The sequence below is a fragment of the Molothrus ater genome, chromosome 6 (assembly GCF_012460135.2).
Source record: "Molothrus ater isolate BHLD 08-10-18 breed brown headed cowbird chromosome 6, BPBGC_Mater_1.1, whole genome shotgun sequence".
Lineage (NCBI taxonomy): Eukaryota > Metazoa > Chordata > Aves > Passeriformes > Icteridae > Molothrus > Molothrus ater.
The window spans coordinates 4,744,279-4,771,602 of NC_050483.2; positions in this window are offsets into that span (position 1 = coordinate 4,744,279).

Here is a 27,324-nt window from a genome sequence, read left to right on the forward strand (position 1 = left end):
GCCTCCTGCTCAGCAGCTACATCTATCCAAGAGGTACAAAGGTGATTTTTAATTTATTGAAAGAGGCCATAAAGAGAGAGAACACAGAACAAGCCTGGCATGCCATCAAAATAGCTGCTTGAAAACCAGGAGAAAACAGCCATGGCCAGGGCAGCAGAGTTGCTGAGGTGTGAATTAATGGCTGAGGTTGGTGAAGATGCTGCTTAAAATAAGGAGAGAGCTGTCTTTCATGGTGTAGCCCCTGGCTGCATGACAGGTTTGATGGCACATTTGCCCCACTTGTTGGATTCAGTATTATTTATGCCTATATTACCTGTGTACTCCTGAGTGATTTCATTAATTTGCTGTATAACTATGTAGCAGTCAGTGGCATTTAATTTATTTTACTGATTTATGTCTACCATTTAAAAAAGAAAGCCTGCACAAAGCTTTGAGTGACATGATGGTAATTAAATTTTAAATAACTATAAATTAAAATATAACTGCAAGTTAAAGTTAACTATCAGTTAAAAATAAACTTCACAAGCCAGCAGTCTCTGCTATTCAGAGAGGTGGTAATTTATCAGCAGTCAATCTGCAGAAGCTGATTGGGTCTTAAATGGTACTTGAAACCTATCAAACTGGGTGACTTTAAAGTGTTTCTACTTCTTACAACTTTGATACTCCTTGGTGTGAAATTACCAGAGTCCCAGGCATATTTGGGATGCCCAGCTCTTAAGGATGAGTCTCTCAAACACTCTCCACTAAGTGTAGCAGTGGTGGCCAAACACAAGGAGAAAACACGTCCCTTCAATTAAGTTGATAGCTATTTATAATTAATATATAAAGCTCTCCCAGTAAGTGACTCATGCACATTCTAGCACGTTTGTCACACACTCACAGTGTTTATGAAGTTGAAAATTCTTGTCAAAGCAGGAGTCAGCCTGTAAGCCACTTCTTTTAAAAGTGAAAATCTTATGCTATGCTTGGAACTAAAATTATGTGAGCCTGCCAGAAAAGCTTTGATTTAGAAATACTGTTTTTTTGAGGAAGCTGAAGAAAGCATGGAAACTTTTATTGTATTTTAATAATAATAGTATTTTAAGAATAAACTGAAGGCTTCTTTTCCTTTAAATGAAGTTTGACTATTAAATTATTAGGGCTCTTTCAAGTTACTCCTAAATTCTTCTATCCTAAATCTAAGAGAGGAATGGTTCCAGGGAGAAAAACATTGCAAATGCATTAAAAGAGATGTAATGTCAAGAATGGCCATGTCTCTGAAGAGAAAATATCAGCCTATACCTATATTTATTTTTTCAGGGACCTCAGGATTTCTTTGACTGATTTATTTATTTTTTTTTTTTTTTTGCCTGTTGGGGATGCACATTGTGGAATTTTTTCATTGGTTCATCTTATACAGCCCAGCAGGGCCTATACAATGAAATTCAGTGTCCTGCTGTGGTCAGGAGGGGTGGGACCTTGAGGCAGGAGTCAGAAGTTGGATCAAAGTGGATACACCCACCAACTAAAATCAGGAAAATTGAAGGGAAAGGAGAAACTTGGAGTAAATAGTAAATGCACTTCATTGTTTGTGGCACTTGCACAAATAGAAAAGCTTAGTGCTCAGAAAACATCAGACTGTAGAAAACAAGGCTGAATTTGTGGAGCTCAGTTGTTGCTTTTTCCTTGTGTGTTTGTTGTAGTCCAAGTTTAGGAGTTACTGCCTGATAATACCAGGATATTATCAAATATATTCAAGATTTTCTTACAGCTTTGTTGCATAAAACAACAGCTTTTTTTCTCTGGAATGAAAGTGGTTTGAGCTGGAGGTGGGAAGATAGATGGTATATGGCTGATGGTGATGTGAGTGCCAAGCAAGAAATCTGGAGAGCTAGGAGTGATTTTTTTTTTTATTTTTTTTAAGCTAAATTTGCTCATCTGTCCCAGTCACTGGTCAGATTAGTGGAATCCACTTTTTAGTGTTCATCTGACATTTAGGAGATATTCAACTCCTTTGTTCTTGCCAAATAAATGATTCCATGGTTCCAGTAATGACATGTAAATATTTCAAATGGGAAAACTTACATTTTGTGGAATGCTAAAATTGTTTTATTGTAGGTTGGAGTAAAGTGGTGTGGATCATGTAGAACCTTTTGCAAAGATCAGTTTCTGACATGAAACAGGTTATTTTGTGTGAAAATAATTTTGAGCAGTGTGAAACACTGATGCCTTTTACCTGATTGTTTCCCTGATGCTGTATCACTTATAAATAATAAGATGATATTTGCCTTGTTGCAGCAAGGCTTATTCTGTTCCTCTTTTGCTTTTAGCTTCTACACACATCCCCTCTCCTGGCCCCATATTAGTATTTCTAAAGCAACAAGATTTATGTTGAGTTTAAGGTTTCTGTTTGGCCAGAAATCCCATAGGAAAGCTGTGGAGTCCTTCAAGCCTCCAGTTTTCACAAAGTCATGTCCAAAAGAAAAGAAACTCAGATCAGAGAGGCAGGTTTTGCTGGAGAGGTTGCTGGCGGGTCTTCCTCCAGTAGAAAATATTCATTTTGGTTCATGTGTGACTGAACACTACCAGATGTTCATATTGTGAAGGTTTACACAAAATTCCATGGATGTCTCAATTCCTTCTGAGCAGATGGATGTTTCTGTGTCATAAGAACAGCCACTAAGCACTCAGTCTGGACTTGATGGGGAAAAACCAAATTTTCCTTCTTAAGAAGTGGAGAGTGTGGCTGAGTGCAGAGTTGGGCACATCCCACCACAGCAGAGATTAAGTTAATTTGCAGTCTGTAATAAGCACCTGGGTGGCAACTTAGAAATCTATTGGCATTTCTGCTGTATTTCTTCTGTTTCAGCTGTGGTCTTAAATAACTGGTAGAGGAGTCCTTGTAAACATGAACTGTAACAAAGAAACCTTGACACATAAAGAAATGTTTATTAAAAACCCATTTTAAGCATCAGTTTCTATCCATAAAATTACTGATTTTTTTTTCCTCAGTAATGGGTTGTGATGGTGCTCTCTGAGTTCTTCACTATATGTAGAACATTATGACTTTTCACTGACTTCAAAACTTGTACAAAGATCAGTAGGAGCCTGAAATAGTCCAGGCTGAAGTTCTTTTGCACTAGCTTCAGATATTTTGAGTAGTGTTAACTCACCAAGCATTGTGGGGAGTAAGTAACTCAACAAAACTGCTAAAAAGCTTTCCTCTGGTGGTCTTTAGAGCTTCTGTTTACATTTTCTCCTATTATACACATGTAAAATATACATTCCCTACACATATGAAGGATGTTTGTTCCTTCCATTGACTCACTGAGGTGTAGTATTACTTCTTCTTTCAGCATCAGTGGCATGCAACAATCAGCTGTGGTTAGTTACACCTCAAAATTTCCAAACTTCTTTTAGATATTTCAGTACAATTTAGGCTTAGCTGAAGAGCAGTTGGATTCCCAAATGTTTGAGGTTCTTTAGTGTTGGAGTTAGATTCAGGTGTCATGTTCAGCCCCAAAATGTGGGGCATTATTTTCTTGGCATCATGATGACAAGTTTTTCATGGCTTCTAAGTTTAATTGAAGGCCTTTTGGAAGCATTAACTGCTTGAATCATCTGCAGATAGGAGGATGAATTAAAGTAATGCCACAGAATCACATTTGTCTATTAACAGTGCTGCTTGGGTCCTTTTTCTGGTTGTGACACAACAGAATTTGGAAATCTTGTATTCTGTTTGGGCCCTTTGATGCTACCTTGTCTTCATAAAAGACATAAATTATGCTGCTTTCTCACACAAAACATTTTTGGAGCATGTGCTTTCTGAAGCTGCTTCTAGAGGTTTTGATCACTTAGCACCACTATTGTAATTCAGGTACACCAGTAGTAGAAATCAGTCTGGTAGAGGTTTGGCACTCAACATTATGTAGACCTTGGAAGAATGGTCTCTTAATTAATCTATTAATTAATATAACATTTATTTAACTAGTATATATTTAACTATTATATATTTAACTCTTAATTAATATATTAACAGACCATGGAAGAGAAAACCCAGCTATGTAAAAATTCACTGAGTGACCTCAAAAGTCAGTAATAGGGAATGTCAGCCTGTCAGATTGCATTATTAGAATGAGCTCGTCCTTATTAGGTGCACTTGAGTTCTACAAATGATGATTCAGCTCCCAGGTGGTGTAATGCCCACTCACTGGACCTCAGTAAAAGTTTTCCTTGATAGAAATTAACTGTCAATGACTTTTGCAGGAGCTCCAGGTTATTCACTTCTAGTTACAGCCTCTGTGTGGAGCTTTTGGAACATGGGATTGATTTTTCTTCTCTTTCCCACCTTTTCTTTCTCCCTTTATTGGCAAGTCTAACCTGGAGTGAATCTGAGCCTAAAAAGAACTGGGGTCAATAACATCTAGGAAAAGTAATATTGCTTTTACTGGCTTCTTTCCTCACTCTTGTGATGTGGCTGAGGCAGTTAAGGTAATATATTCCCTTCTGAATATGTAATTAAGTGTCCACTGCTGCTTAGCAGATCTCCAAGCAGAGTTCCAAATCAGCCTTAGATGCCTTGTTGCTTGAGCATGTCCTCAAAGGACCTTCTTCAGCCTTTTAAGGCTTTTAATTTTAGCTAGTTTTCATTTGATTTTGATAGAGTTAAGCAGCTGGACTCCAGAACCTCCCCAAAAGGAATTGCAGCAATTTTGCCATGTTTTCTGATCTCTGAAAAGTCCATTTGTCACTGGAAAATGCACCTAAAGAATTTCTTGCTGATATTTTAAATAAAAATCAAAATATATTTGTCACCTTTTCAAAGCATGGTGTTTGTCAGTTCTCATACTGTAATTGCAGTGTCTGGGTATTAGAAATCTCTTTTTTTTTTTTAAGAAAAGAAATTAATTCTCTATCTTTGATAGTGTGATGAGAGATCAGCTTGAAGCTTCAGTTGCTTTCTTGAACTCCTGTTTTACTAACCTTTCATGCTGGTGGCACCTCCCTGCCCTGAGGACAGGCAGAGCTTTCTTTTCTTGGCAAGTTCTTCCATCAGCTCTTTTCTTTGAGCTGGTGATTGACCTTGGATTAGCAATGCTGTCCAAAATAATAACTAAATAAAAGGTGTACTCAGAGATGGTGATGAAGGGACCCTCTAGCAGATTGTAGCATCAGGAGGTTGAGGAGAGGCAGCTCTCACCCACCTTCCAGGTGATCTGCTCAAAGGAGAGGAAAGATTATAGATTTGCTGGATTATAGATTCCTTTTTCCCATGGATTTCTGCCTGTCTTTATTTAAGTGCATAATGGCCCAAAGCCTTTGCAGTTGCTCCTCTCATGATCTTTCTTATTGACTTTGGAATCAGGCATGGGGAATGGTGTGCTGTGGGTTTTTTAACGCTTACACTGATACAGTAAATGATGAGCAGTGATAGAATTTCTTCACTTGACTGAAATTTATCATTAAACTTGGATGTGGTTTTGGGAACAGATAAATGGCATTACAGCTAACTTGAAATCTCCTGTTGACTTGGAAATTGTAAAAATAAAGAAAAATACTTGAAAAGCCAACAGACACAAAGCCCATCTAGGCCACAAAACATAAAAACCATAACATCATGGATATATTGAAAGAAAGGACTTTTCTCACTGTCCTGGCAGCTGCATTATTAATTCAACTTGCAATTGATTTGGGAGAAGGCACAGGGCAGGTTAAGAGTTATCCATTTAGTTTCAGAAATAACTTTTTCCTTGTGTATTACGATCCAAGGGGATAATACCTCCTTGTGACTCTGTATAGGTCATGTAAGGCAAACTTTCACAAGAAAAATGCAGTGCATGTTAGTAAGTTACCTGGTAGGCTTTAGGCTTGCAGGCTTGCTTTATATAGAAGACTCAAATTAGCTTCACTTTGTTTAATTTTTCAGCATTTGTTCCATCTTTCTAATAGTAACCCTACTTTTCTTGTCATTTGACTGTTGTGAGATTTGCAAAGGAAAGCAAATTGGAAAGGACTGTGCACTCCTGAGTGTAGTAGCATGTTGAATTTCTGTTGGAGAAAAAACCCTAAGGTCACATATAAATCTGTTAAAGAGATTTAGGTCTTAATGTCTTATAAGCAGCTCATGTGGGTTTAGAGTATATCTGTTATATAGGTGATTGTTTTCTGTGCTTACTTCAATATTTAACATGCATATAACTTCACAGGGGAATATGAATAATGTTATTGTGTGTCTTTAATGGCTGTCAGCTGGATTAGCCTTTCAATTAATAACATATCATTGAGAACGTGAAAATAAATTTAGGCAGACTGTAGTCTGATTAACTCCTCTACCATTATGAGAATGGGGTGGGTTGTGAAAATTAGCACTGCTAAAAAAGTAGGCAAATTTTGCATCAAGAAATCTGTCCTGGATATAACTGCATGATTCTTGTTTAAAGAAATATTGCATTAAAATGAATTTCCTTTTCAGACATCTGAAAGGTCTGATGTCTGAAACCTCTGAGTTTTTTTTTTTACAATAAGCCCTTGATGTTGTTTTGTTGATAGTTTTCAGGGAGACATTAACAAAACCAAAACAATGTAAATTGTAAATTTCTCTCCGTGAGGATCCTACCCCTCCCAAAAGAAAAGTCATATGGTGACAATCAGAATTTTCTATCAAATAGAAAGTTTTCCTCTTTGCCTTTTCATTGCAGTGTTTAAAAACCTTTTCTAATTTTTTTTTGAAATGAAATATTTAAATCATCCAATACATTTTTCATTTCAGCTTTAGAGGATGATAAATAACAATTTCCCAAAAACGTTATGGAGGGAGAAATGAGGCTTAAAAAAAAGAAGTTAATCATATCCAGGCAGCTCAGTATGATGAGAGAACAAATGACCAGCCTCCCTTTGGCAAACAAAACTGAATCATAGTAAGGAAATGAGGTTGCCAAGGCAGTGAAGAACAGGGCTGGAAACTTCTCTTGGAAGTCAGGTCACAAGTGGGGAGGCATTCAGAGCCCCTGGGAATTGGGGAGTCCCTTGCACAGGGGCTGCAGCCTCCCAGCCTCTGCTGCCAAAGGGGCTCTGGGGTCCCCTGCACAAAGGACAGGCTGTGCCTGGCTCCTGGTGCTGAGGGGCAGGGGGTTTGGATGGCAATGTGCCTTTGGGGGCAGGGGGTTTGGATGGCAGGGTCCTCTGTGGCTCCAGGGAGGATTTCCATTCTGTTCCATTCCATTCTGTTAAACCTGCCCTGGGTGAGAGTGGCTGGTGCTTTGAGTGATGTAATGCTGTGTGCAAGGAAAAACCTGGTTTGATATAGAATATACCCTGTTGATGGCTTGCTCTGTGGTGCTTTCTGCTTTCCATCCCCCTGAAATGTAGATTCTGTTAAAAAAATCCTGCCTTATTGTTGATTTGCACTATATTCAAGACTCTCCAACTACTTACTTCCAAGTGAGTGAATGAGGGCTCTACTCTTGCCTGTACCTTGAGGAGGAGGTGACTGTGGCAAGTTGCTCTCTCAGCTTCCCTGCTTGCAGGACAGGATTGATAAATGACAGTTGTATAAAAATTACAAGATTGTAATGAATTTTGTATTATAGTGTGTAATACTTACACACTATAAACTGTGTAAATATTTGGTAGCCAGTAGTTTGCTTGTCATTTGACTTTGTAAATTTTTTGCAAAGTTAGGGGTAAGAGAGAAAAGATTTAGATGTTATACACAAGAGGAAACTTAATTTCTTTCAGAACTCAGTCAGATGCCCCAGCACTGCCAAAAAAATAAAATCTATGGATGCATATGCCAACCTTTTTTTGAGCTGTACAAGTTATTTTTGTGTTAAACACCTCTTGAAACTCTCAGTGAGGTCTGTAAGGAGACTTCCCCAAACTTATCTATCCTTGGAGCAGTTCTAATTCCCTAACACCTTTTGTTTTGCTTTGGGGATGGGGGCATTGCCAAGCTCTGTGTCCTGCGGGTGGCCCTGCCTCCCCTTCTCTGGGAGGGGCAACCCCAGAGCTCACAGAGGGGTCTTCAGCTGGGTTTGGTAGGGATTTTCACTTGTTCCCCCTCCCATGCAGGGCTGCCTTCCTGGATCCTCTCTCAACAAGTGGGTTTCACTCTGCAGATGGAAGGTAATTGCATTTTGGACAGCACTGAGGTGAACCAGTCCTCATTCCCTGACGTTTCTCACTGCTGGCTTGGGAGGTGACAGAACACCCGTGGTCACTGCTGTGGTGGCTGTGTTGCTTTCTGAAGGTAAGGTGGGATAGTCACTATCTTCACTCCCATTCCCTATAAAAATGGTGACCTTTTCCAGTGGTGGAAAAGGTTAAAGTGCAGGGATAGACTACCAGGAAGAGAGTTCTGCCAGAGAGCAGTGGTTAACCACAGCTGCTAAATGCCTCTTTGGGTCTGTGTGCAGAACTGTGTCCTATTGCTGCTTAACCTGCTCCACTCAGAATCCCAAACCAGCAAAGGCCTCATTCAGAAGCTCATAATTTGGAGAAATAAGGCTTTTCCAGTGGTGTAAAAGGTTAAAATGCAGGGATAGACTACCAGGAAGAGAGTTCTGCCAAGGAGCAGTGGTTAACTAAAGCTGCTAAATGCCTCTGGGTCTGTGTCCTATTGCTGCTTAACCTGCTCCACTCATAATCCCAAACCAGCCTCCTACAGAAGCTCATAATTTGATGAAACAAGGCTGAGTTTAAATGGGATGGACCAGATCTGGTCCCAGAGCAGGTGTGCAGGCTGACCTGAGGGCTGGGCACCTCTCCCCTGCCCTCCCCAGGGGCACACACCAGTGTTCTTAACCTCTCCTGCCTCATCTGCTTCTGGAGAAAGGTGTTGGGAAAGGTTAGATGCTGCAGATAACACTGGGCTGCCCACTAGGACACCTGCTGCTGGAGCTGAGCTCACCAGCACCAGGGGGAAATATTCCAGCCATTAGGGGAGTTAACAAGGAAATGGGGCCCAGAGAGAAATTTAACACAACTCTAGGAGTTGAATAGGCATGACTGGAATGATTTTTCTTAATTATTTTCCTAATTTCTCAATTTCATTTTTTAGGATGAAAAATTAAAAACTTTAAATGCAGGAAATATAAAGTGTTAATATTGAAGACAAATAGTGTTTTTCTTTCCTCAACACTTGTCCATGTTTTATGCTTCCTCTTGCTGCTGGAATACCATAGCATGTGTTTTGTTGTGCTTTTTGCTGTAAAAATTTGTCAGTAGTTTTATTTTCTTTCATCCTTCATACTTTTAAAAATCATTTTATGTGGGCTGAATATGTCTTTATTGGTTAAAATAAGTGTGCTCCAAAGCATGTCCAACATGACCCTGAATGCCTATAACTTGTTGGCAAAAACTGTGACAATATATATTGCCTGAGGAGACACCCTCATTAACAATTTGTTTCTTTCTTGCAAATGGATAAAATTTTTGGAATCCAATTAGATTTGATGCTTTTTTTCCTTTCCCATTAATTTTGTAACTGATCCAAACCAAAATGAATTATGACTCCCTCAAAAATCTCGTACTTTTATAAAGTTAAAAAAGGCTTCAAGAACAAATTAGTGCAGTGCAAAAATTAATACATGAGAAGTAATGCAAGCACATGGCACTTTTAATTTTTCAGTGGCCTGGGGGTACTGTTATCTGGTCTTTTCTGGGAAATCACTCATCATGTTGCTATCGGGGAAAGCGAGAGCTGCAGCCCCCTTTCTGGGAGCAATCCAGTGCAGTATGGATATTAATTAAATTTATTAAACAAATAACACAGCGACTCAGGGAAGCAGGGGTCCATCTGCCAGCTCTGCAGATTGATCTCTGCAGAGACTCGAGTTGAATGGTAGTTAAAGCTAAGTTGCAGAGCTCAGCAGATGGGCTCTTGTCTCTAGTGGGGGGAGATTTGGTGGCGGTCCAACAGCTTTTTTCCCCCTCCAGGTTTTTGTTCCTTTCAACTGTGGCTGAAGAAGCACTTCTCTGCCTTTTCTCAGCCTTGCCTCCCCCCCCTCACCCCCCTTTTGTTTATCTGAGCAATGTTTAAGTCTGAGTGATTTGTTAGAGAGGCAAGTCCCGGCTGATCTCGTTTTGTGTATGTGATGTAAACCTCAAGCAGAAAATAATTAGGAAAATGTAATCCCATTGACTTTACACCCCACTTGTGTACACTGCTACATCTCTGCCTGGTGCCTTGGAAAAAAAAAAAGTCTAGTAGCAGCACTGCACTTGCTATTCAAAATCCCTGCCCATCGTGCATATATTGTTAGGAAAAACCTTTGCTGGAAGGCTGTGTACAGAGTAGGAAATTATTTCTGCCTGTAGGTCTAGGCTGCAGTGGCATTCTTTTGATTTCACTTTATTATATTTCTTCCTGTTGTGTTCTCTGGCTCTTGAAAATATGTATCTTTGGAATGAATCCCTCTGCAATCTTCCTGCAAACCGGTATCAAGCAAATGCTGATCTAATGAATAGCTTGCTTTATGTGGGCTACCTAAAACCTATGGTGCTGTCTATTGTGGATTAAAACCCTTGTAATTAATTATGCAATTAAGCTCTTTATTTATTATACATTTGCAGGTGGGTAGGTCTTTAATCAAGTCTTGGGAGTGATGGGTAATATCTGCTGTTGGAGACCAGTCATAATGCCACTTACATCCTTGGCAAAAGTCCCACAGACTGTAGTGGGAGCAAGACTGGCCTTAATGCTGCAGGGAATCCTGCTGGCTGTGGTTCAGAAAGCCTTCTGAGAAGGTTTTGTAATGTCTAATCAGAGTTTGACTGTTCCTCAGCGAGTGCTTGCAATGGGAAAATCCCAGCCACACAAAAGTCACTGCTCTCCTGTAGCCTGCAATAATGAAGAGAGGATGAGCTACATGAGAGGGTGCTGCTGTGTGTCACAAAAAGATTGCATTTATCTTTCCTGCAGGAGGAAAAAGTAGGAAAAATGGCTTCTGAACTTGGTGGGAACTTTGACAAAAACAAGGCCTATGGGATTTGGCTCTAATAATGTGTGCTCTGCAGAGTAAACAATGGAGAAATCTTCTCTGGCTGGTAGCTTATGCTTTTGTAGTGCTTGTTCATTCCTCCAAATCAATTCATTATTATTATTATTATTATTTGTGTTTTCTTGGATCAGTCTTGGTTGACAGAACAATATTGGTGTTTAACTTCAGGCATGAATATTACACAGGCTTTATCTAGAGAAAAAAAAATTAGTTTTCCTTCCATCAGTTTCCTGTGTTTTGCTATGGGTATGCTTTCACTTTTAGACCATGCTGACATTATTAACATGAATGTTTCTATTACTATGGTGAAGGCCAGAATTAGTTGATTTTTTTTATTAGTGCTCTGCCAAACAGCATTCTGAACTCTAGGAAAGACATGAGTGTTCTGTGGTATTTTAAACTGACCCAATTTGTATAGTCAGGAAAACATTATTTTCTGAGAGGTTCTTGTTACTGATTTGTAATAGGTGATCTAGTAATTTATTTCTATCTGGCTTGTTAGAATTGAGACTCCTCAGGATTATGCAGCCTGTATTTAAATTTAGAGACTGTTGTTTTATACTGGTGCTAATTCTACTCTCTAACTTGAGTAGCTGTCTTTAATATTTAAGAGAAGACTGCCTTTTGTTCATGACAAAGTTCTGGGTGGGATTGTCTGGAAGGAAATCTTGTGTTTTATCAGAGTTACTTTTAGAATAAGTGATCTCAATCCATTATGTAGGGTAGAAATAAAATGGTTGAAATTCTATGAATTGCCACAAACTAGAAGGGAAGGGGCAGTTAAGGGGCACGGGAGGGAGATGCACAAGTAGTTTGCCTCACTTAACAACAACATGTTGCTTGAAATCCTGTCTTTGAAATGAGTCTTGCATGTTTTAGGACCAACAGAGGGCTGTGCAGTAGGGCTTGTGCTAAATGACTATCACTTACCTGAACTATTCTATGTTGTTACATTTACTAGGGGTGCTTAACTACAGTATTCTTAAATGAATAAAGCTTCCACCATGTTTCTGAGCCTTCTCTGACAGAGACCAGAGTACCAGCTGCACTTTGATTTTCGCTCTCCAACAGTTCCACTGGAGTGCTGTTAATTAGGACGGAGTTGTAGAGGTAGAAGCAAAGGATCCTCTGAAAGTAATTTTGCTGTATATATAAAATATACATTTTTTGTTTGAGATTTTAGCAAAATGTTCCTCGGGCTTAGTTATTTCTAGATTCTCTCATGCTTCTGTTTCTGCATGATTTCCTTGCCACCATGAATTCTGTATATTTACACTGAAGAAGGCAAATACCCTGTCACAGTTAGCAGAAGCTTTCCCAAGAATCTCTCAGTGATTCCCAAAAAACCTGTAAGGATTTGAAAACGTATAGCACCTTGACCCTGCAGCGGTAAATGCAGCAGTGTAAGAAGTTGGCATTTACAGATGTATCATTTCTGCTTTTGAAGCTTTGCCTGGACGCAGTGTATGGATCTGCTGCACTTCTCTCTTCGTCCTCCTTGAAACACTATTGATTCACCCATGTAATTACCAGTAAATGTGGGAGAAATTGAGCAACTCTTGAGCCTGGAAGTGGCCTAGATGTGCTTTGTAAAATATATTAAGAATGATGATTTTTGCATTAATGTGAATAGTCTCTAATAACATGATGTATCTTTAAAGAGGGCTTTGGCTTTATAATGCCAAGTGAAGTACACTTAGCTCTTTAATAGCACTTTCCAGTTGCAGGCTTTTAATGTTGACAGCTATATTTAGTACATTTGATATTCCATAGGGTGTTCTTAGAAGAAATGAACACATCTGATGGAACAAACCCACTCTCCATGTTCAATTAGCAACAATACTGCTCAGTGGAGGTTAGAACAGATAGGTTCTTGGATGTTTCTGGGAATATGTGGATCAGTGCTTAGGGACAACAGATCATTCCACTTAACTTTGAACTATCTGACTTTTACTAGTAGCTGTCTTTTAATATTAATAGGACATTCCATTTTGGCTTTGTATATTTCAGAAAAGATAAGGAATTTCAGTCTTTAACTTGGAACTCATTCCACTAGACTAATCAAGGTATTAGATGTGTAATTGTTCTAGCAGATAAATTACTGAGTATGTGGCTTAAGTCTATGCAGGTAATTAATATTTTAGTGTAGGTATTATCATTTTGGAGATGTATGCTGCTAATAGTTAAAGAAGGACTTGGGAAAAACATGTGGGCTACTGGTAGACATATCTTTGGAATCACCTGTACTCTTAAGTGTTCCTGATTTCACAACACTGGGTTTCCACTAGATACACTAAACTTAACAAAATAAGTAATTAATATCTATTTGGATTTGCATGCCTGCAGCGGCATTTATCAGAACTCTGCACTTTTTTTGTGTGTGTGGCACTGTTCATGATTGGAACCTCAGTTTCTGCTCTCAGGCTGCGCTGGTCTGTCAGAAACACGTGAGGCTGCCCCACACAAGGGTTTATCACCTGGGGGATTGCTGACAGCTAAGCATTGAGTACCTCAGGGGCTGCTCACAGCCATGCTGTGAAGTCCCCCTGTGCTCTGAGGCAGGGATGAAGCTCCCGTGGGCTGCTGCAGATCCCTGTTTTTCCTGGCAGCTTGCAGTGCAGCCCTCCCTGGGTCCCTTGGCCCGCCAGGCTGTGCTCCCAGGCTCCCAGAGCACAGCTTCAGAGATAAGGTCACTCCCAATGCTCCCCTGCCTTTCCACTGCTCCAATGTCTCCATGAAAACATTCTGTCCTAAATTGACCACTTCATCTTGGCAACAAATAGGTTTAAAATAAGCCTTTACTCTCTTTCACTTCAGCAAGGCTCACTGTAGTGATGCTGACACATAGAGGTTAACAGGGAAAATAAAATACAAAGAATGTGAAATTTGACTATCTGAATTTTGACAATTTCCATAAAATGCCACTTGGTTATCAGTCTATTGGTATGATGCACAGCTTGGGAAGATGAGTGATGGGATTTGTCACAATGATATTTTCTGAAAAATCCCTTTGCCAGGATTTCTTCTCCTGGAAAGATGAGAAGCCTCAGCTTCTCCATATTTTGCTGCTCTGGAATGTGTTCTGGAGATTGTTTATCCAAACAGGTGAATTGGTTTTAATTAATGACCAATCACAGCCAGCTGTGTCGGACTCTGTGGAGTCAGTCACGAGCTTTCATTATTCTTTTTAGCCTTCTGATGTATCCTTTCTCTTTCTTTAGTATAGTTTTAGCATATAATATATATAATACAATATATTAATATAATATATGAAATAGATATTCTATTTTCTATATTATATTTACATATTTTAGATCTACATATTTATATGTTAATTATATAATTTATATATTTATATTTATATGTTGTATAATATATAATATAATATAGAATATATTATAGAATAGAAATGTATTATAGAATAGAAATATATTATATAAAATATATATTATATAATGTAAAATATAATATAAAATAATAAATCAGCGTTCTGAGAACTTGGAGTCAGATTCTCTCACCTCCTCCTGCGGACTCTCACAGCACCACAGGGGTTTGATCCAGTTTCACATAGCCACCTTATATTCTGTGAGCAGTCAGATCAGATCTAGAGAAGCCTTTCACTGGTTGTACTGGGTGTGCTAAACTTGGCTCCTGTACAATGCAAAAGCAACCCTAATTGCTGATGGTGCCTCATTGTTAGTCTATTATCTTCTAGCCAATGGAAATGGCAGTGGCATCTCTGGAGAATGATATCCAAGGCTGTGTTGGCATCCTGAACCACACGTGATACTGCACAGGCTCAGTTTTAAAACAGTTTATCTCCAACAGTGTGGATGCCCCTTTGGTCAAGAACACTTGCCCAAAGTAGCTCTGAGCTGCTCAGCACATTTTCCTTAACCTTCCTTTGGTTCAGCTTCCCCTGATCTGAGCTACTCATGCAAGATGTAACGTGTGGGGTTTTCAGCAGTGGTTTTCCATCTGGCAAAGCCTATTTAGGGCTATGTGCCCAAAATTTATTTTCCTGGTGTTTTAGCCTCTTGAGCCTGTTTTTAGTTCCAATGACAGCATCTCTGTTTTCATGTTTTCACAGCTTGGGCAGTAGTACTTGGTTATGTTTCAGATAATGAAGGGTGATGTGGTTAACTGTGTCCTTGAGGAAGCAATGGAGGTGACTTTTTCTGAAAAATATTTTGGTTTGAGACAGGCATCAGTTTTGTGATCCTTATGTCAGATTCACCATTCTCAGGTTCAGGGATCTTGTCAGTCTCTGCAGTTTCAGTAATCAAATATATTGTGCTTTCAGGCTGCTGATTTTTGGGTGTGCAGTGAGAAGACCACAACCAACACCCACATAGCATTTACTCACATTTGTTTGCTCCATATTCTCATACAAATTTTCTGTGTGTGTGTGTATACACATACAGATATTTACATGTATGTAAATATGCCACATATGAATGTGCATACACACATATATACATGGTGGGTATGTGGATGCATGTGTATAAATAAATATTTACAAAATATATATGTAAACACACGGAGATTTGATTTTCAGTGTGATTTAAGTGGGAGTAGACGTCAGATCCGGGTGTCTTGGTGTCCAAAATCACCTTCAAGGCTGAAGAAGGTGTGTTGGCAACCAACAGATTGGTGTAGACCAGTTCCCCACCAACTTTATTTGTAAAATTACTTCAATTAGACATTTTGCTTTAGATATTGGGGCAGGGGAGAGAAGTTTGAGAGTATTCACACAGCTGTAGCTGATAGTAGTTTTGTCTATTCAATAATCTTTTATCCCCAAACCCCTTAATTTTGCTGTAACTTGTTCAGTGTCTCATGCAGACTGAGCAGACCAAGACTTACTTAGGCTGATGGAGATCATGATTTTGGACTCTTTTAAAACCACTTTCCCCACTTCCTTTTTTGTGGCTTTGTCCTCATTTTCACATATTGACAGAATGAAAACTTCCTACCCAGTGAAGAGCCCTTCCACTGCCTTTAAGTGCCTGGACTGCAGTGCACACAGTGAAGTTGTAAAGTCATTATTAGAGTTGTACCTTTGGGGAAAAAATCCATCTGCCACAATTTTTGTATGATTTTCGTACATCATTCAGTTTAAAAAAATGGGAAATGTTACAGTAGTTGTTCCTGAGATGCAGCAATGCAGATGTGCAGGCCTTTTTCTAAACACAGTTCATGTGTTGCCCAACTTTTTTTGAAAAATATAAATGCTGTAAAGTGAGTAATTCACACCAGATTTGCATGTTAATCTGTTTTTAAATTAGGTTTTTTTCATGTCATGGATCTATGCATAATTCTCTGGAGGTTTCAAGCAAGACTGAACTGGGTCAGATTGGCTTGTATATTTTTCTCTAAATAGGATGGAAATAAAGTCTAGTAGTGGAGTGGTGATATTAATCATATGACTGCTGAATTGGAGTCATTATTGGGCTCTTGAAGGACTGTAAATTAATTTATAGAACTCTGTAGAATCGGCCATGCTAGTGCACCCACTCAAAGGCTTTTATGTACAGTATTTAAGTCCTTCACAGCTTCTTCTGCATTATGAAAGGTATGCAGCATTTGTATTCATATACTTGGAGAAAAGTGGGGAGTGCATCTTAAAAAAAAAAAAAAGTTAAGCTAGCTATATGAGGACCTGGAACATCTTTGTGCCTAAACTTTATTACTCTTCACACTGACTACAGTGGTATATCTGAGATATTAATCATATGACTGCTGAATTGGAGCCATTATTGGGCTCTTGAATAATTAAATTAATTTATAAATTCTATAGGATCGGCCATGCTAAGGTATGCACTCAAAGGAACTTATGTACAGTATTTAAATCCTTCACAGCCTCTTTTGCATTATGAAAGGTATGTAACATTTGGGAAATGCATCTTAAAAAAATTAAGCTCTGCATATGAGGACCTGGGATATCTTTATACCTAAACTTTATTATTCTTCACACTACCTACAGTAGTATATCTCAGCCCTTCCATTTTCTGTGTTAACTATGTTAACAATTAACTATGTTAACACAGTTTTATCTGACTTAGAGCTTGGGATACTTGGAGGACTGCTGCCAAGTTCCTGAAATTGTACGTGCATGTTTTTTAGCCTTAATATTCAACATAAGTGGAAATTATTTAAAATTGTCATCATGACAATTCATCAGCTTCTATCTGGCTGTGAAACTCAATCAAAATGGATTGGGTAAAACTGAGTTGGAGGTTTATTTCTGTGGTCATGAGTTGGTTTTCAGGAATACTAAGGCTGTATTTTCTTTGGCAAAAGGAATACTTTGTATAAGAAACTTTGATTTTGTGTCTTGAGTAATCACTGCAGTGTGATTAACACAATGCACAGGTAAATCTACATAAGTACATCTTTCTTTTCTGTTTATGACAGAATAATGGTTAATTATCACCTATCAAAAAGATGATTACTTTTTCATTAAATTGAATAAAACATTTTTAAAATCTACCATTTCAGCTCGTGAACAAATTTATCAAAAACAAATATGCATTTTCAGCTTCCTTCTTCTTGCTGAATTTCTGTTTGTAAAAGTAGAGCATAATTCTCCCAGGAAGGGAAAAAAGCAAAGCAGCCATGGATCTGTTTTCCAACCTCTATTTCTAGGTTCTTGAGGGCTGTGGTTTTTTTTACCTCTAATGGAATGAAAAGGCTCAAACTGTGCTGGCATGCAGTGCTACTGTCCAGCTTGTCTTTTCAGCTACTTTTTATGAGGTAGCCCCATTGCCCTTGCAGCACTTGTCTATCAAAGCTGCCTGCTGCTCTTCAGACACATGCAGGTTTTCTTTCTTCAGAGCGCTGATGTGTCCAAATGGGTGGACATTAGTGTGCATGTAACCTGTAAGATGGATGCAAATTGCTTGAAAATGATTATGGTAAATATGCTAATTTTAAAATATTGCCTCTTTTAAAATCCCACCTGGAGTCCTAATCTGCTTGAAATGCTGAAGGATGAAATGGAAGTTCTCTCTTGCAGATGGACTTGATTACTTGTACATTCTGCACTGAAAAAAACATTCCACGAGGAAACTACAAGCACTGGAGTTACCACAGAATGCAAGGTTCTGATGTAGAGTTGAACTTCTCCAAAATTTGGGGACATATGGATCTAAACTCAATCTTCTCTCCCCTCAAATCTTGTACACTACCTCTTATCCCTCAATTTTATTGGATTTAGTGACTATAATAGCCTATCTGAAGTTTCTCCAGTGCAGGGGAAACTTTCAATTTTATTTGCCAGAGCCCAGGCTTTAATTCACATCCATCCTGATGACCTGGTTTGTTTGAGTTGGGGGGGGTTTGTTTGTGTTTTGTGTGTGTTTGTTTGTTTAACCTGCCTCCAAGTGCCCTGTGTTCACCTCCAAGGGTACACTGTGATTCACAAAAGGTGGATGTGCCAGACAAAGGAATTTTTGCCCTGGAGCATGTCAGCCTCTGCTGAGGCATGAGCAGTGGCACAGAACAATTGCAGCATGGCCAACAGGCATTGCATCTGGAGTGCTTCGTGGAGCAGATGTGGTTTTCAGGTTGGTTTGTTTGTTTGTTTGGATGAGGCTTTCTGTTTTTAATAGAGGAGGGGGAGAAGGAAGTTGAGATACTGGCTTTCACTTTATGCTTAAACTCTCTGGAATCAGAGGTTGTATGGGGGATAGCAGGAGGTGAAGAATACAAAATAAAATATTAAAGACCAGAAGACACAAATAGATCAGTATGAAAGAAGAAATATAGGATCAAATCTTTGGCTGCCTCTTTTCCTGTATATATAGCTGTATTTTGGGTATTGTGTACAAGAGTTAGGCACATAATGTCTAAGAAGTGGTGGATGACAAAACAAATATTGTCCCTTGTCAGCCAGAAGGAGAGCAGGGGTGAACAGTGGCAGAATGAAGTCAGTAAGTGTATGGAGGAGAGAGAAAAGAGAGGTGGAAATGTTTTGCATGTGAACCAATAGGTGTGTTAGAGACATGAATCTAAAACCATCTGATGGTGAGTGTTCTTGGTTTCAGCTTGTTCTGACATCAGTGTAGGCTGAAGTGTGAGAAGATGGTGGTGCTGCTCTCTTAGATGTGAAATAAATCTGTTGCTAAATCTCAGATGTCTATGTCAACTTTTTAAGTAGGTTCAGTTAAGTTATTTGGTTTCATCTTTTGTTTAGATTGTGTTGTTCCATGTGATAGATGTTGCTGAGATATGGCCACAAGCATTTGAGTTATCATGTGTGGGACTGGGCTGCACCCAGCTCTTACAGATACACCCAGGACAGGCTGTGGGTTGTTTAAAGGATGCCTGTAGCACTCAGTGAGGACAGACCAGGCCCTGGCTGTACAAGATTTAGGAAGGAAGGTTGGGATGAGTGGCATTGGTCATGGAGCAGCTCTGGTTTCCACACTTAGCATTTACTTAATGTCTCATGTGCTACAAAGACCCACATTGAAAACCAGAGGATTTCCTGTCCTATCCTTTTCCTATCCCACAAGGGGGTTTCTCAATATCTTTTATCTGCCAGGAGGTGACATAAAGAAAAACACAGCTTTTTGGGGCCAACTTGTCCTGATCAACCTTGTCTCTGTTTTGTTACACATGATATTAATTTCTGTAGGAAGTAAAGCCTAGGTAGTATAGCAGATTGTTTTTCCATGCACCATCCTTTACCAGAATGTCATCATCTACCATGAAATACCACTGCACACCCAATTTCTTTATATATATATATATATATATATATATATTTATTTGTGTTCGGAAAGCAAGGTCTGCTGAAGAACATCAGTGATTCTGCATAGCACAATTAAGAGCACAGGGCTGATCTGTCCTTCTCAGATGCCTGTCTGCCCTGAAACTGGGAAGATCAAGGTCTTGCATGAGCTAATGTGAGTGATCTTTACTTGCAAATTTTGCTTTTTTGCAAAAAAAATTTGCTTTTTTGGTTTTTTTGCCTTTTTTTTTTTTTTCGTTGTTAATGTTAAGTCCTTAACCAGAATGTCTTCTGAAAAGATAACCTGTGGCTGTCTTTTTCCCTTCCTCCCCACCACCTCTTCCTCCTCCTCCTGCCCTGGTTCATTGGTTAATGTGTGTCCCTTCACAAGCTGAAGGTTATTGTAATTTCTCTATTTCAGCACTTCTGCTTTGTCCCTCCTGAGGTCAGGGGCCAGGGCACAGTGGTTCTGAGTGCTGAGAGACAATGTTGAAATGGAATAATGCATCAGTCCTGGAAACCTTCCTCTTTCCAAGCACAGAGCTCCCACTTGCTATAGGATCAGGACAAAGAGCAGGGCTACATCATTTTTCTGAGTGAAAATTCACCAGAAAACCTGAGGGAAATTATTGTGCATCCTGCATCAGCAACTTGAGGCTAAAATCTGCCCTCTCCTTCCGTGTTCTTGCTGAGAGAAGCTAACTGTGCCAGCTTTGAACAAATTTCCACTTGTTGGGGAATGGCTGGAGCATCTGCACAGAGTCATTATTGTGTACCAGGAACATATATTCTGTTTGCTCTGTGGGTGTATAAAGTGGAATTTGGTTTTGGTTTTGGCTGTCTGTAGTTCAGAAGAGTAAGTAGGTTGTTGGAGGAGCTGTAACTCCAACAGCAAAATTGGGTTTTGAGCTTCCAGATTTAACACGACAGCAAAATTCACATAATGACAAGAATCCAAGGGTAAGAAAAAGCAGATCATCAACATTTATTCATCAAAGTTGTCAGTTTGTTCAGACCACATATTTAATCTTTCTGTGGAAGTGTTATCTAGAAATCACTTTTGATACATTTGGTTTTTTTGTTGTTGCTAAGTTTAGAGTTCCAAAAATTGAAATCTTGAAGAGATAATGAAATAAACACTTAATATTTATCCTATACTAATTTGCTTTCCACCAATGGAAGTGCAACTCTAGTTTACTTAGGATTAATTGTACCTCAAGAAATCTTGAACTGTTTAAAATTTTTTCAGATTTTTTTTGTAGGGCTGAAAGGAGGCCTTGCAAATAAAATGATTTAATGAACTGTGTTGATGGGAAAAGAAGTTACAGTCACTGTTCTATTGACATCACTGATGGTGCTGAAACCCAGACAAGGACCAAAATGAAGATTTTTATTTTTTTGGAAGAAACACAGAAAAACTCTGTTTGTTATAGGAAAAATCTGTTCAAATAGGTAGCGCTCACTATCCTTTGTTTAGCTACATCTGTGGAATGACTCATTTGTCCACAAGTGTAAAAAAAGTGATTAGAAAATAAGAGAAGGGGTGTGGAGGAAATTAAGCTCTTCATGATTTCTCTTGAATTAATTCTATTGAAGACTGACTTTTCCAAAGGGCTCATTATTTTGAGCATCTCATCAATGGTAGGTGTTTGTTTTACAGCACACACAAATGATACAGTTTTTCTATATATCTTTACCCAGGGAAGTGTAATATATGTTGCTAAAGAAGTTTGGAGCAAAGAGATAATAGTGATTTATTTTTTTTTAAGAAATCCATTATCATTATCCGAAGCTTGTTGAAATAAAGGGCTGAATTTCTATAGAAGCTTTTAAATAAAAATTGGAAGTGCTCATCAATTTCCAAAAGATGGTAACTACCTTTGCTGATCTAGTAGCTGTGAGACACATGCAATTTAACCTTTTAATCAAGGGACTGAAACCCCTGAGCATCCTCCTTGGCATTCTCTCAAGTGTAATCCCCTAAAACCCCAAAAAACCACATTGAAATATGTTTTTTGGGGTTTTAGGGGATTTTTTTGTAACGTACCACCTCACAGGATCTCTGCTACATTGATTTGCTCGTTTGTTTTTCAATTGCCCTGTACACAACTATGTGATCTACTAGATGCCTGTTTGATTTTGAGTGGGAAACAGAGGAACAGGCTCATAAAAAGGTGATTTTACAGTCTCAGCAGAGATATTACAGCTGGGTGAACAAACTGCAGGATCTGTGCTAACTAGAACTGTCTAAACACTGTGTGGGTTGTGCACTACACAGGTCCAGGGCACAGGTGCTACAAAAATATTCTGTGATTTGTGCATGATGGTTGGCCTGGGAATGAGAATTGTGTATGTTTGCAGCTTTGCTTTAGGTCTACTCTTTCTATTTCTTTCCTAAAGCAACCTAAAGGATTATTTCCTTCTTGCCTTTTGAAGATGGAGAAGAAAAAGTTGCACTTTTGGAAAAGAAGTGCCAAATTATATTAGAGAACATATGCTGTCTTTTGAGATCATTTTAGTTTCACTTTTCTGACTTTATGGAAACCAAAGCTAATACATGTTTGACCTAAAATGTACTTTAATGGGTTAGGCAACATGGCTAGTGCACGTTTATCAATTTTTATTACTCATATTGCATGCCATCTTCAGGATCACAGAATACCCAGCCTCTCTTTTCTGTGGGGTTTTTTTATTGATCCTTTCAAATGAACAAGTCCCAGATATCAGAAGATTTTTATATTTGAACATATATAACTATATATTTATATTTGGTGCCGATCAGAGCCAATCTTTGGCTTTTTTGGATGCAAACACGAAAATATTCCTGCAAGGAGAGACTTAAGGCATGAGGAATTCTCTGACTATGGGGAGTGTCAGGCAGGAGCCCAAAGGCAATAATTTTTTTATACACCTGCATGGCCAGACCATGCTCCTACAATATGCTGAGTTTGAAGGGACCCATCAGAATCATTGAGCCCAACCCCTGGCCCTGCACAGGACACCCCAGGAATCCCACCCTGTGCCTGAGAGCGTTGTCTGAACACTTCTTGAATTCTGACATGCTGGGTGCTGTGACCATTTGAGTGTCCCAGGGCCCAGACACCCTCTGGGTGAGGAACCCTCACCTCTAATTCACCTTCATGCCATTTCCTCCAGTCCTGTCTCAGCCCATGGGGGTGGAGAGACCAGAAAGAAATCAGTGCCTGACCCTCCTCTTGCCCTGCTGAGGTGTCCCCTTGTCCAGGCTGAACACTGACAGTGCCCTCAGCCACCCTCATTTGGCTTTTTAACCATCATTTGGCTTTTTTAGCCATCCCCCATGCCTCTTGTGACGTTCTCTAGTAGCTTAAGCAACCATCTTCATTTTCTTCCTAAGAGAGGAATGAACTTGTCTCATTTCCACCCTTCTCTGCCACGGCTGTCATTTTTTAAGCTGTAGTGCTCTTGTTTGGCCCTTCGCAACCCCAAACAGTTTTGCTTGGGTGCATAAAGGAAACCACAATGCTGAACAGACCAGGGAGGAGCACCAGAGCAAGAGGGATGGAGAAAATTCATGGTTAGGGTCACCACCTTCCAGGATCAGCACTGCCAGAACCGTTTGGTGTCTCCCCAATGACTTTTTCAAACACACAGGAGGGCCCTTGCACTCTGGGAGCAGGTCCTTGCAGCTGGATGCACAGTTCAGGATGGAGCAGAGGCTCTGTGCTGCCCAGCATTGATAAGATCAGAGGAATTGAGAGCATCCTTGGGAAAAACCACACAGGCACCGTGGAGCTGTAGATGCCTCAGGCTTGGGTGGCAATTGCTGTGGAATTTTGGAGATAGCAATTTAGGGCTTAGCTGCAATTCTGCCTAAATGGAGCCAGTCTTGAATTCTGTAGTATGCTGGCAGCTTTAGATTGTTTTTAAATTAGAATTAAAAAAAAATATATATATCAAGAATTCACCTTTCAGGCACAGAGTTTTCTTAAAATTGGAGATTCCTAACCTTTCATACTGCCTGCTCTTAAAGTAGAAAGATATAGATGAAGTTCCCATCATTTTGACATGTGTAAGGGGTTAAGTCATTCTTGAACAGTTTATCGCTCATCAGTTGTAATTAAATATGTTTATATTAAATTATGTTCTGTAATTAATGTAAAATCTCTTAGCCTGTGCTGTTATTAGAACCAGATGCTGAAGTATCAACAATATTTCAACATGACTGTGCTGCCTTGCCAGCTGTCTAACTGTAATTACTTTAATCTCAGCTTGTTATCTAATTATCACCTTTGTAAAGGGAAAAGTACTCTCTAATGCGTACTGATTGTTTCAGATGATGATGAAGAGCGTGAAGCAGCTGTCAGATATCTTAGCCCTGCTTATCTGGATTAGAAAACTTATTGGGAGGCCTACTTTGCTTCAAACCTCGCTGACAGAAAATGGGACAATGGGGAAGAGGGGTTTTTTTTTCACCTTGTTTACCCTAGAAATGTGATTCCAGTAATCACTGGAGACAATGGAGGAAACAAGGTAAACAATTGCTGTTCCCAGGATAAAATAGCAAGACCATGATAAGGCACAAAGTGTGACCCATTGATGAATTTTCTAGTGGACAGTATATTTGGCTTTTTTAATCTTTTACTTTCATTGCAGTGTTGGACAATTACTCTTCATTTAGCTACATGGGTTGTGCTGAAATGTGGTGGCAAAGTTTGTTATGTTATTTAATGAGTTTTATAAACCACATCAATATAGATAACCTCTTCCTGGGGAGTCCTGAGTGTTTTAAGCACTGAACAAATTGCACTAAGAATTGTAAGATTTGCTGTTCTCTTTGGAGACTTTATTCATAACAGTGCTGATGTGCTTTTAGAGAGTATTTTAATATTGTGTAGTGCTTAAAGCCAAGATCCAAACCCTGCACCTAAATGAAATTCAGGGGAAGAAAAGGGTAGAATGCTAAAGTAAAAAAAATAGTAAATTACTAGATTAGGTAACAATTGAGTAAGAGTGATTTTTACCTAAAATTTTGTTGATTTTTTTTCCCCCCCCTTCCCTTCTGTTTGTCTCCCACCTCCAAACGTTGCTGACAGTGATGCTTCTTCAAGACTTTTCCTGAAGTAGTCTGGATTTTTTTTTTTTTTAGCTGGAGTATTTTATTTGGTGGCAGTAATATAATGGGTAAGAAATAAATAAATTTTATAATAATGTCTTCATAGCAGTTGTAGCTTTTGAAAATGGGCCTTTAGCAAGGCTTCTTGTGATTGAAGTTTATCATTGCTAGTCATGGTTTGAATCTTGCTGAAATATGTGAATGTAGATGTGTCTTCTCTTTCCTTGGCACTTTCTGTGCTATACCATAGAAATTTGTTGATCTAGTAACTGTTCTAAGAATAAAGGGGTTTTTATTATTATTTTCTAAAGGGGAGGGGAGATGATTTTTGCGTGCTCTTTCTCAGTCTGATATCAGCGCACAACTTAGTAGTTACACAAAAAAAATTAGTTTTCTGCTATTGATTTAATTGTGTTTTCCTTCTTGCAACTCAGATTATCCTTGTAGGCCCTCAGATTATCCTTGACTTGTCCATCAATGATCGTTCAGTCCAGCAGAAAGCTGAGTGAATAAAAATGAACTTTAGCTTGGTGCTCTCTTACTTATCTCTAATATTTCTGAAGAGATAACCCAGGTACAGGTTCCCAGAGAGTTGCTCAGTCTTGATTTCTCTTAAAAGCACGAGAAATTAAGTTTTGATAGGGTTGAAAAGGTGCAGAACAGAAGCAAACTGAGGCAGCAGAGTTTTGCTAAAAGGCTCTTGGCTGGAGGAGAGGAACATCCTACCAGGACTTGAGGGCAGTCATTTCTGTTTGTGTAGAACCACGAGCCTGAGCAAATGAATGGCTATAAACACAATTTCCACGTGGTGTAAATTAGCATTCAATGCTCAAGTTTAATACGCTCCTTAACAGTTGGATTTCTTTTTTTTTGGAAATCAAATCCTTCAAGCAGAAGTGTGTCCGTAGCGCTTCATCTGAGATGTCAGGATGCACTAAAGGAGAGTCAGTGATTCTCTGTCAGTGGAGACTCCTCCAAAATACAGATGGATACTGAGTTATCTTGATGTGATAAATTTGGGTGAAGAACCTAAACCTCCCAATTCAGCTTCATGCAGATGCAGAAATGGAGCAGAATGCAGTACTGTCTTAAATATACCAATATAATAATAACAATCAATAATAAGAATGTACTAGCTTTTGATTTTCCCTTCTAAGCTTTTCTGATTTAATGTAAAATTGATTTACTTAAGAAAGTATTCTATATTTTGGGCAATCACCTGATGCAAGATGACTTGCAAATGTTGTAAGGTGTTAATTTGTTTTCATTTCTTTTGACCAAGAATAATAATTTCGAAAATTTTAAGGTGCCCATCTGAGGAAGATGCTATGAAATATTATATTATTTTAAAACTATTTTTGACTGACACTGTCTTTTCTTGGAAACGTATTTGAAATTAAGTTGTCATCTGTAGTATGTAACCCTTTACTTCTTGTGTAAGGGCTCCATATTGGCCTGTTAAATTATAATGGATCCTTGCTTTTATCATGTCAAGAAACCCTGAACTCAGGAGTCTCCTCCAAAACAAGACCATGACTTCTGTAGAACAGCCACTCCTGTATTTCAGGTCAGTGACTTCCCAAATATAAATTCCCAACCTTGCTGCAAGTGCAAGGCTTGGTGAAAAACACAGAATACAAATTACCATTACTGAAAAATGATTCTGTGAGAGACTGAGGGAAATAAAGCTTGAGGTGGGCTCTTATTCTGGATTTATGAGCTTAAAATATGGATGTACACAGAGGTAGCTTTAATATGTAGCAGTTCATTGGGTTTTGATATTTTAAAATGACATAGGTCTCTTTAAAAGGTGCTAGGTGCAGAATAATTTCTTGAAAATAATTACCCCTGCATGAACTCCCTTGATTTAAGGGTTGAGGTATAAATACTGTAGATCATATATTTTCATCTGTACTCAAGTGCAGATGTTGAGGTTTTGTTTTCATTAAATTAGGCTTTATTACACTGAAATAGAAAAAATATGAATATGTTTCTGTGCAGATATACACACACACACTAAGTGGGTGTCCATAGATACACAAAATATCTATATTTGATAGATACATAGTATCTCTCTATATATTTGTGTATATATATTAGTGTATATATCTATAGATATATTTGACAAAGTGTATTGATTATTTGTGTGTAACTGTAGAGCTGTAGGTGCAATTGTGATGCTTTTGAAGTTAGCGTGAGCTCTGATTTCACTGTATCCAGGACGTTATTGTGTCTGGAAAAGAGACTTTCAGTCTTCAGTCTCTTGCCTGAGCTGTTTGTGTCAGTCTGGGACAACGAAGCCTGAAAGCTCACATAATGTATTTGCTGCCTTTAAATTAAATATTGGAACACTAAAACCAAATGATGTGACAGAGCAAAGTGTTTCCCTCAGCTTGTAGGGCGTTTTCTACTTCTATTAGCTCTCAGGATTAAAGGCTAAGCTGTTGAGGTTGAAGAGGTTTGCTAATCACAGGGAAATGATTCCAGAGGTCTGTGAGTGAGGGCTTCTGGTG